General features: G+C 43.7%; 1 long non-coding RNA gene across 1 annotated transcript; it reads left to right on the top strand.

Annotated features, from left to right (window-relative positions):
* Positions 1-173: 173 nt before the first annotated feature.
* LOC137468694 (uncharacterized) lies at positions 174-10,537 on the top strand. Its single transcript, XR_010996114.1, has 2 exons — positions 174-3,069; positions 7,240-10,537. It is a non-coding gene; the product is annotated as an uncharacterized lncRNA (long non-coding RNA).
* Positions 10,538-10,753: the final 216 nt, after the last annotated feature.

Genomic DNA, 10,753 nt, shown 5'->3' on the forward strand with positions numbered 1-10,753 from the left:
AGTACAGTTCAGGAAATACTTCAAGAAAAAGAGTTCTGACTTAGGAATGTTGATAGTATTATAAATACTGGGAGGAAAAAAAAATCTTAAGCTTTTTTTTTTCTTTTTTTTTCTTTTTTTAATCCCCCTTGGTCTTGGCAAAAGTGGAGATTAAAGAGACAGCGTGTCCTCTTTGAACTTCAGGGATGGAGTGGAGAGTTTGGGTGGCAGGGGAAGCAAAAGAAAAGGTAGCATTTCTTTTTGAGGTGTGTTTTGACTTCCTGAAATAGTTTAAAGCCTGACAAGAGCAGTCTGCTCACTGCCTTCCCCTTCACAGGCTCACACTATGAGGGACCTCCTCTGGTTCCCTATAGATGTCAAAGCAAAACGGGACAGGAACAAAACACAGTTTGCACTGGAATTTCTTTCTGGGTTGTATCTCTGAGTTGTTGGTTAGCGGGGATGAAGAAGTGGGGAAGCTGTTGCCTCTTCCACCTCCAGGACTACTGTTCTGCACAGAGTTTCTGCTGCTGAACCTGGGACTGAGCTGGTGAAACTTCTGCAAACTCTGGGTGACAAGTGCCAATAAAAACCTGCTGTTGTCTGTAGCCATTCATGCACCAGTCTGTCAGCTTCGAGAGTGAAATAAATTCTTCTTTTCCCCTCAGTCATTAATTGTCCCCTGTGCTAACAAGTGAGAAGGGAAAAGCCTAAGTGTGTAGCAGTAGCTCTACTTCTGTGTTCTACAATTCGAGGGATGGAAAGGGGAAAAAAAAACCAAACCCACCCTTCCCTGTGACAAACTTCTAAGTTAAATTCAGCAGATTTCCTTCTCTCCCTCTTTCCCATACACGCACACTGACACACACGCACAGAAGTGCTTATGAGAAGCAGATGCTGCCATGGTTTTGCTCTTGGAAGAGGAGAGGAGCACTCGCCTGCAGTGGTGGGGAATTGATGGCAGCCAGAAGGAGCAGAAAGGTTGAGACTGCTCGTGTTTCTGCAGAAAGGAAAAAAAAAAAAGGCCCTTGAAATCAGGTCACAGATAAGTTGTGTGTCTTAATGCATTACTAAAGGAGTTGTTTCATTCTTTTTATGTGTGGTGTGTTCTGATGCTGTCCCAAGAAAGTGAATGATTCATTTTGAGAGGGCTTATAAAACATGTTGTACTCCGTCACTGTTTCTGGGAGAACATAGGGAAATTATTGTTTTATTTCAAGAAAGTCAAAATACTGACCTCCTTAAAGTTGTCCAGGATTTTGTTTTATTCCTGTTAATGTTGAGAAATCTGACATCAATTTTTATGTCTTAATTTGAAGACTGGAAGGGTTCAAGTTGTCCACTAGTTTTTGAGAGGCAGATGCCAGTTTTTTCCAATGGCCCATTTCCATCCCAGGAAAAAGATGGAATAGTGAAGCTGCTGACTGCCCAGGAGATTGGATTTCTGGAATTTGTGGAGAGCTGAATAAGCTGCACTTGGCAATAGTAAGATGGACTCTGTTCTGATTCCTTCCCTCACCAGACACACAAGTTCAGGTGATCCTCAGTGAATGACAGACTTGTCTCAATCATCCACACCTGCATCAAAACACTTCTGAGAACAGATCTCTCATCACAGCATTCAGAGGGGGAAGGGAATGTCACATTTCCTGCAACCTGCCCTTAGGATTGCCTTGCCTCACCCAGCCTTTCTGCTTTCAGGCTGTTACATATGTCTTGCTGTCCCTCTCCCACAATTCTTCATGTGTATGGATATATTTCTCTACAAATCTATTCATACACACTCAGATGTAGCCATTCTCGTGCCTCAAAAGCATGTCCTTTGGAAATGAAGTGAAAGGCTTCATCAAATCTCATCTGAGATGGAAAATGTAGGCATTTTATTGCATTCTCTGTTAACTCAGGAGTGAATTTTTCCCTACTTGTTAAAAAACCCGAACACAACAAAAATACATTTAAAAAACCCATTCAAATTGCCTGATTTGTATCTGTAAAGATGATCATGAAATGAGCAGTTACATAGAGAAGGTGCAATATATTGCGTTTCAGCAGACAAACCTATCTCTGAATATGATCATTTTAACTGATTTCAGGTACAAGCTTTTGCTCCATATCAATGGACCAGCAACATATATATTTCCTTACAAACAATTTAGAAGTACATATATTTTTCAAGTGAAATTCTTGGTTTTAGTATGTCAGCCTTTGAGCTTCTAAAGGGTATTTGGATGATAAATATTTGTTAGTGTGTGGGTTTAAAAAAAAAAAAAGTCGATGCATGTTGTTTGGAACTAAAATCTCATGTAAAGCGGGAAAGTATTTAAAAATAAATACTGCTTTTACATATTAGCCCTATGGGCACAATCGGAGAGTTGTGGTGCAGGAAGATGCCTCTTTAAAAAGTAAGGTACTCTTGCCTGAGCAAGTTCAAAATCCAGGAGAGGCAGGAGTGGTCTTGGAAAGGTTGAGCTGGTGGAGCTGAGAGCAGAGATGATCCTCTCCAGAACTGTATGTACATGGTTGGGCAGTCACTGCTCAATACACTAAATTTAGGCTGTGTTAGCAGGTTTATGCTTATGGGGTGAACTGGTTGCCAAGGGAAACTGTAGATGTCCCTGGAAAGCCATGTTTTAGCCCTTTTAGCCCTTTTGGCCATGTTTTAGCTGCCCTTGGCCTGCTCAGTGCCCATGACCCTCTCCCAGTTCTTGCTCTGCAGTCTCCATGCCACCATGGTGGGATCTCTGAAATCTGGGCTGGAGTTCCCTGGGAAATGCCTTTTTTTTTTTTTTTTTTTTTTTTTTTTTTTTTTTTTTTTTTTTCAGCTCTCAATAAAGAAAATTCAGGGATGGGGGTCATTAAAGCACTCCAGTTTTTACATGCACCTGCTCAAAGGCTCAAGCCTCCAATATAAATCAGCTGTGCACCGTGGCTGTTTGCCTATAGAAGCCTGAATGCTGTTTCTTCCCCTTTGTGGCCTTGGAAACCTCCAGTGGCTTTGAGTTGTTTGGGACCAGCCTTGAATGCCTGAATTGCAGTCCAGTGGTGGCCTGGGGGCTGGACCAGCTGTGACTCTGGTGAGCTGGGGCTCAGGTATTTGGTACCTAATAGACAAGCAGTGTTTATAGGAGTTTGAGGTTTACAGTAATTGAGTGAAGTATCTGCAGAACTGTGCTGCACTTTTCCTGCTCGCTCTTTCAAGCTGTTGTTTAAAACCATCAGTCAAATCAGGGTCCCTCTCTTCCCCCTGTTTTCCCACTTTGCTTCCCTCAAAACTCCATTGAAATTTTTGCCCCTCGCATCAAAACTGATGGGGGTTTGGGGGGAACTTTGTATAAAGAAAAGCGTCACTGTTTATTACTGAATAAATAATTTAATGTGAATTTTATTGTTATATTTTTTATGTAGCATTTTCAATTTGGTCTGTATTTCTCAACAATTATCTAATTCTTTTTATTCTTATGCAGCTGAAGAAGTCATAAATCTTTGTAAATTTCTGCATCCTGAGATTCTATTCTTTGCATTAGATTAATTTTTAGAGCCAAGGATTTGTCTTCTGCTGAAAATGTTGTAAAACAAGTGTTCTGAACTGGTTCTGTACTAAAATTAAACATTGAAAGCCTTGCATTGAAGGGATTTTAAGCAGAGATCTCATGAAGGCATGGGCTTGCCTTCTCAGACACTGTCAAGTATTTATGCTACAATGTCCTCTTTTATTCTTAATATCTTTTTTAAAATTACATTAACGCCTTTCTACAATCAGACCTAGTGGAATCACAACCTGAGACTTCTTAGTGTAAGACCCTTTTTTAATTCTATCATTTCCTGGCAGTTTTGACAGTCATCAGGCAGAGATTTTCCATGCAATGTATTTACCTCAAATTGATTTTTTTTGGCAAAGTCCAGCAATTCCCGCTAAGGAGGTAACTGCCCTTGCTAAAATTATTTTACAACTGTTTAATTAAGAAATGTTTGCATGTCTTTCCTCTGGCTCGAGGGCTGAAGGTTCAGTGTTTTGGTCACAGATACATCATTTACTGCTCCAGCAGTGGGGGGGAGAAAAAACCTCCAAGCTTTGGCCAAGCACTCAGCTTTTGAAAAATTGCCACTTGCACGCAATCAGCAGGGAGCTGTTAAGAATTTAGTTGCAAAACCCTCTGAAGATCCTGACCATATGGGATGTACTCTGTTTCAGAGCACAGGGAGATGAGCAGGATTTTTCCCATACGTCCTGCTCCGGGCCCTGTTTCCTGGACCAGACAGTGAGCAGGGCACTTTGTGCAGAGTTGCTGTGTTCTTCTTTCTCAGGCTGTGAGGAAAAGATGGAGAGAGCTGGCAGCCAAAAACTCCAGCAGAGGGAACCCAGGAAAGGAGGAGAGAGGGTTCAAAAATCTTTGTGTAGGAGAGAATGGGATTGAGAGCTCTTGGGACAGGAACAATCTCAGTAGTGGAGATGAAGGTGGGATGCGGACTGCTGGAAAATAAGCAAATAATGCCTCACGATGAATGATCTAGAGTGGGATGTGGCAGATATCAAAAAATACCAGAATAATGTGGGGACTTATAAATTTGGAAGGAAAACATAGGATAAACATTGCAGAAAATGTTTTTCTTTGGTAAGGTGTGCCCACTGTGGTTTAGTCTGTGAGAAGAGGCATGGGATCCCTTTGCTTTAAGACAAACACCCAGAGAGAAATGTACTTTAGGAAGCTGGGAAATGAGATACCTGAAGTGCTTTTTCTTCTTCCGGTAACTTCTGCTCTTGCCAGGTCTGGTCTCCAACTGCATTGCCCCACACCTTGGCTTTCCAGGTGCTCACAGGGGTTATTTCTATGCTCTCATTGAATCAAGAAAAGAAAGCAGGAGAAGTGATACATTATTTTGTGACTGATTTTATTCATGACGATCCACATCCTCCATTCATGTGAATCACTGGCACTCTGTTGGTTTTAGTGAATTTAAAGCCCGTGGAGAATCTTATCAGTTACATCCGGATAAATCATGTTTTGGGTGTTACCAGCTGGAAACTGGGTCCCATATGGGTGCATGGGATTCTCCCTTGCAGCCAGGGTCTAGCTGGGTGACCTCAGGGGTGCTCACGCCACCTGGTGCAGAGGAAGATCACAAAAAAGGAGTGGGACTGGACTCCTCCGTGCTGGAGGAGCAGAGAAACCTGGCCAGGTCTGGGGCTGTGGCTGGGCGTCCCTGGTGGGACAGGGGTGCCACCAGCCTGTCGTGGACATTCCAGGAGTGGTGGGGCCGGCCGTCCCGGCAGGAGCTCAGGCTCAGAGGGGTTATGCTGCCTGCGTGACGTGGGAGGCCGGGTGGGGACCGAGACATCTGGTGAGAATTCCTCACGGCTGAGCTGTGCGTTGGGCTGGGATGCCGAGTAATTTAGCTGATTTCTTTTTTGGGGTTGCTTGGGAGGAGGAGGAGGGGGGTGGGGGGGGCTGGATGCCACAGCCTTCCAGTAACTGTCTCTCCTCCAAAATATCACTTTTGCTTTCTTTGAAGAAAAGAAAGAAATTATATTTTAAAAAAGCAAAACAACAAACCAACACCAGGAACTGCCCCAATGTGTTTGCCTTGACAATAACTGTACATCTGCAACAGTTTATCACTATGGGAAAATGAGTGGGTAATAAAGTTTTGATGTTGGCTGTTGCATGTACAGAGGTATCACAGGCTTTGAAAATGATTTGTTATGTGAATGCCCATAGTAGCACTGAGGTTCAAAGAGAGGTGGTTTGTTTTTCGTGCCCATTTAGTTATGAATAACACCAGCTCTAATTTCCTCCTCCCACCAGCAAGCAGAGAGTCCTGCATTGGAAGCCAAATATAGCAACAAAGATTTCTATCTCTGGCCAAGACCAAAAAATCTGTTCCCTTTTAAGAATAGCACTCTATTCTTTTCTGATGGAGATGGATAAAGAGAAAATTCAACTTTAAGGAAGCCAGTTTCTCAGTGGGAAACTCCCTGGTCTCTCTCAAATGGCCAATGTAAAAGGTATGCACTTATTTTTTGGCATCTGTGTAGAAGCCAAAGAGGAGGTTTCTGTAGAATGCCATCAGTAAAGCCCTTTTGGGGCTGCAGTCTGGATAAATCTTCCCTACTTACTGGTGTGTTTTTCCTGCACTGCCCCACTGCTGTCTTGTGAGCAACAGGGCCCATGCTGAATGGGAATGGCACAAATTGCACAACTACCCCTGCTCGCTCTGCACCCTTTTCTTTCTGGTTTGCTTTTGGGAGAAGGGGAGAAGTTAATCCCTTGGCTCTGAGGGACAGACCCCTGCTCCACCTGACAAGGCAGCTTGACGAGGTAATTTGGAGCAGCAGTCAGCCCATGATCCCTCCTACCCCCTTGGTTTTCTAATTGGGGGAGGACGTGGGAAGTCATCCCTATGCTCTTTCCCATGACTTCCCAGCTGTGTTGTGCCCTCAGAGAGTGACTGTGGGCAGTGGGGCTGCCCAGGCCCCTGCCTGGCTGGATGGGCTGGGAGAGAAAGGATGCTGTAAAAAGAAAAAGCAGAAATGTTTGTGGTAAAGCTCTTCCTCAGGTGGTGATCTGACCTTTTCTGGGTGGGAGTTAATACTCCCTGAAGATGAGCGTGCACGTGGCTGTCACTGCCTGTTTGTAAGCTTGGATATGCTTTTAGGAGGCGCACACCTACACCCTCACCCCCTTTCTGATCTTGAGCTCGGATTTTTTTAACTTCTGTACACCATCTGAGGAGGGCTATTCAGCCTTTCCTTCGAAGGACTTATTCCCATTCCAGCCCACCCCCACCACCCACCCATAAGCAACTGGCATGTGTGACATGTGAGCAGAAAAAGCCCTTTCTCTAATGTAGCAGCTGTCCTTGTTTTAGAAGTGTTACTTCATTCATTTGCAGACTGTTTGGCTGGAGGCCTTTGCTGTAAGGTGAATGCTGAAGGATTAGAGTTAGTTCTTCCTCATTTGGAAAACTGTGACTTCTTTTCTTCTTTTTTTTTTTTTTTTTTTTTTTTGAGCCTTGGACACCTAATGCATTTTAAAAACAATGCAGGGAAGTGTCATCCAGTAAATATATTTGCACTGGATCTGTTTTACCAGACATGTTTCTGATGGAGTTTTAAATAAACACAAGGATGTTTGGAAATATCTTGTGGATGTAAATATGTAAAATATGCAAAACAAAGCTGACAGCTGTGGGGTGTATTCATTGCTCACGTGAGGAGGCTTTGTGTAATGGTTTTTTCCATCATCCTGTCTTTTTTTTAAGCATCTCTGTCTGTTCCAAGATAATCTGTGATTCCCACTGGACAGAGAGGGAGGAGGCTGGATGGGCCAGAGCGATTCCCCTGAAGTCTGTCTCTGAAGAACCTCCTGGTGAACTGTGGAACTGCTTTCCACAGAGCACCTGGGTGCAGCACACAGGAATCCCTTCTCACTGGAGGCGGGCCAGTGCTGGCTCTGGCTGAACTTGGCCCTTCAGGAGGGGCAGTGGGAGAGCAGAGCTGTCCTTGGGCAGCGCCGCGTAAGGAGCGTGACAGCAGCATTAGTCACCAGCGCACGGAGCTCAATTTCCCGAGCTGAATCTGCTGCTTAGGAGAGGACGACAGTTTTGCAACCTCAATTTAGCCTCTCTTTAGTCAGGGAGAGATGAAGCCTCCATCCCCATGTCAGGCACAGAGAACACTGGAGTGAGAAGGAAAAAGTAAAGTCAACAAAACTCTTAACATTTTTTTTTAATTGAGTGTTATGCTGCTTTTTTAGACATCCTTCCAGAGGGTAATTCATCCTCTATGCATAGTAACTGTACCACTTCCAAGTTCTACAGGATATTTGGTGTGACTTAGCCACCTGTTGTTTTCACTGATTTTTTTTTCCACCTCTTTCCTCGCTCTTGTTTTCCAGTCCCACTGCTTTAAGGGCAGTGTTCCAAACTCCTGGCTGTCTGCCAGTGTGGATGTCCAGGCCCGTGGGGCAGCAGCTCTATGTCACACTTCTATGTGCACACTGAGTTTGTCCTGTCCATCAGCTGGGACATTTGGGTGTGCAAATGTCCAAAGGTGCAGAACAAGTGCAAGCTCCTTCTGTTTGCTTGGTGGTTTCAGTCACAACAAATGGAAGTGCTTGGCAGGAGCAGCAGCCTGGGTGAAGGACAAAGTGGAAGTACAGCAGCTTAGGAGACCTTCTGGCTCCCTCAGGAAAAGTCTCATTTGTTCTGTCCAGGAAAATAGCTTAAGTGCATCAGATTTTCTGCTGCTCGTTCTCCTTGCTCCCAGGCAGTCCTCTTTGCCTTGCTGTCACTGACATTTCTCTGTGAACATCCTTGAGGAGATCTGTATGAAATCTAGTACTGAAACTCATCATCACCTGACCTGTGTTGTAATGTCACCTTACCTGTGTCCCCATCGCCGTGGGGATGGACACTCTGGCAATCTGTAGCAATTTTCAATCCTTTAATGCTACATTCTCCTACTTTACAGAGTTTTCAAGTGAACTCATTTCCTTGTCTCTTACCCCACATAAAATCTTCCAGTGACTGCATATATTCCGCCTACAGTTTCACCTGGAAATGACCAGAAATTGCTACCAGTCTGGATGATGCAGTAGAGTCTTTGAAATCACTGTTAAAGCCTGTGGCTCAAAAAAATGTTACTGCTTCGCAGCTCATATGTGGCCAGGTATTCTGTTCTCCTCTGTGATGGAGAAATAGTTGCTTTCTACGTGAAGGTAGACACCAAAAGACCAGAATACCCTACTTGTGCCAGAATTGGGTGACCCAAACAGAGAGGCAGAGACAGAAACACTCAAAAATGGAAGAATGGGAGACTGAACTTCTTTCTTTCATCTTCCATCCAATGCCTGCATGTTGTGCTGAGACCAGCACAAGAAGACATGGTATTTCATCCTTTCCCCCCAGATCCCTGGGCAGGAAGGAATTTCTTTTAGCTGCTTTGTGTCTATGATACTTTGCAGTGTGTGCTGGTCCTGTCAAACAGGCACTGGAACCAGTTGGACAGTGCCTGACCAGCAAAACCTTGATGTTCTTCATGGACAAACTCATCATTCGCAGTGGGCACTTGAAAAACAGTGTTTGTGGTGCAGGAAATTGAAAACAAACTGGGAATCATATAAATTTTTTAATTTGGATTTGAAACATGGAGAAACTTAACAGTGAATGTGTTCCCCAAGCTTCAGACCTGTGCCTTCAGAAATTCCCTTCTAATATTTTGGGCTGTATTTCTGTGGTTCTTAACAAAGGTTCTCCCTAAAGTGAAAGAGAAGGTGCAGCTGTCATCCATGACAGACATTGCTGATTATTTTTTACATTGCTCTTTGCTAGTTTGCAGAGGTCTGAGAGGAAGTATAGGGAATCCAGATAAAACCTCCAGTTCTCCTGTGCACAGCTTAATTCACCATTACAAAGATTCTTATGCAAATCTTAGACCTGAGATTTCATACTTTCTTTATATGAAATCAGTAATCATTGTAATTTCATTTCAGCTGGAATATTATTTTTCCTTTTTTTTTTTTCCTTTGCTGTTTGATGGGTCAGATTTAAACCATCTGCAGGCAGATGGAAAGGAAAAGTGGAATTATTGTTTTCACCAAAAAATTTTGCAGCTGTCAGGGTGTGTTTGACACAAGCCTGATGGCTGAAAACAAAGACAGGACACGTTGTCCCGGCTGGATATCAGAGAGCACAAGAACTCTTCATGGCCAACTCTTACTTGGAGAACTTGGGGCTAAATGAGGTAAACAAGGTCATTATTTAGCCATACTCAAGGGTCTTTTAGAGAGGATTATTCAGTGAATTATGTACTGCTTTTGCTGGGCCTCAGTGAGACTCTGTTGGTTCTGGCATGAGGGGGTGGCTCTCCAGCTGGCAGTCACAGTATGTCACATTGACAGTGCTTTGCCACTGTCACACCACATGGCATGGGCTGCAGCCATTGCTCCCAGTACCTGTCAGGATGTATTGCTTTTGTAATCTGGGTTAATTTATGGCTCCATCATTAATAACCACAGCTGATGAAAAAGGGCTGGAAGCAGAGCTTTATAGGAGGGACACCAGGAGCTGTGACTCAACCCCTCCCAGCAGGGATGAGATTGTTGCTTCATGTCCAACACTAGTGGCTCCTCAGGGATACCAACACAACTACTGCTTTTTAAAGCAGTCCTTCCCACAAGGATTCCGCCTGTGACAGCTGGATCCACCGCTGGGAGCTCGTGCATCTTGCTGCGGGTGCTTATGTTGTTAGTCTTTGTAAGAGTGGCCATTCCTTCTGCTTGCACCAAGATGGGAATCTTCAGGAACCATAAATGAGTTTCCAAAGTGGTCTAAAACTCAAATCTTCTTACACATATGTCATTGTATTTGCATGAAGAGTGCAATTCTTTGTTGTCAATGTGAAGTTTATGACTGCTAGGCCTTCCTGATATCTGTTTTTTTCCATTTAATGTGTGATTTCTACTGAGGTGGTGTATGCTGGTTTGTTGTTTGGGGTCTTTCAATATTAACATCAGCAACATGGGCTAAGACAGTTAACAATAAAGCTTTTGTCCTTTTCTTCATGAGTTTTGAGAGTGCTAATACTATGTAGTCATTGAGAGGTGAATTTTTCTGCTCTGAAGTGACAGCCCTGTATCATTTCCATTTCCTGTGGCTGACACTGTCATGTTGGTCTTTATCCACGTTGTATTTTTTCCCCCCAAATAATTTGACTGTGTATATCTGTAGACAGAATGTTCTTGAACCAAGCTAAACCTAAGAGAATAAGACATTT

Source organism: Anomalospiza imberbis, chromosome 2, assembly GCF_031753505.1.
Source record: "Anomalospiza imberbis isolate Cuckoo-Finch-1a 21T00152 chromosome 2, ASM3175350v1, whole genome shotgun sequence".
Classification (NCBI taxonomy): Eukaryota; Metazoa; Chordata; class Aves; order Passeriformes; family Viduidae; genus Anomalospiza; species Anomalospiza imberbis.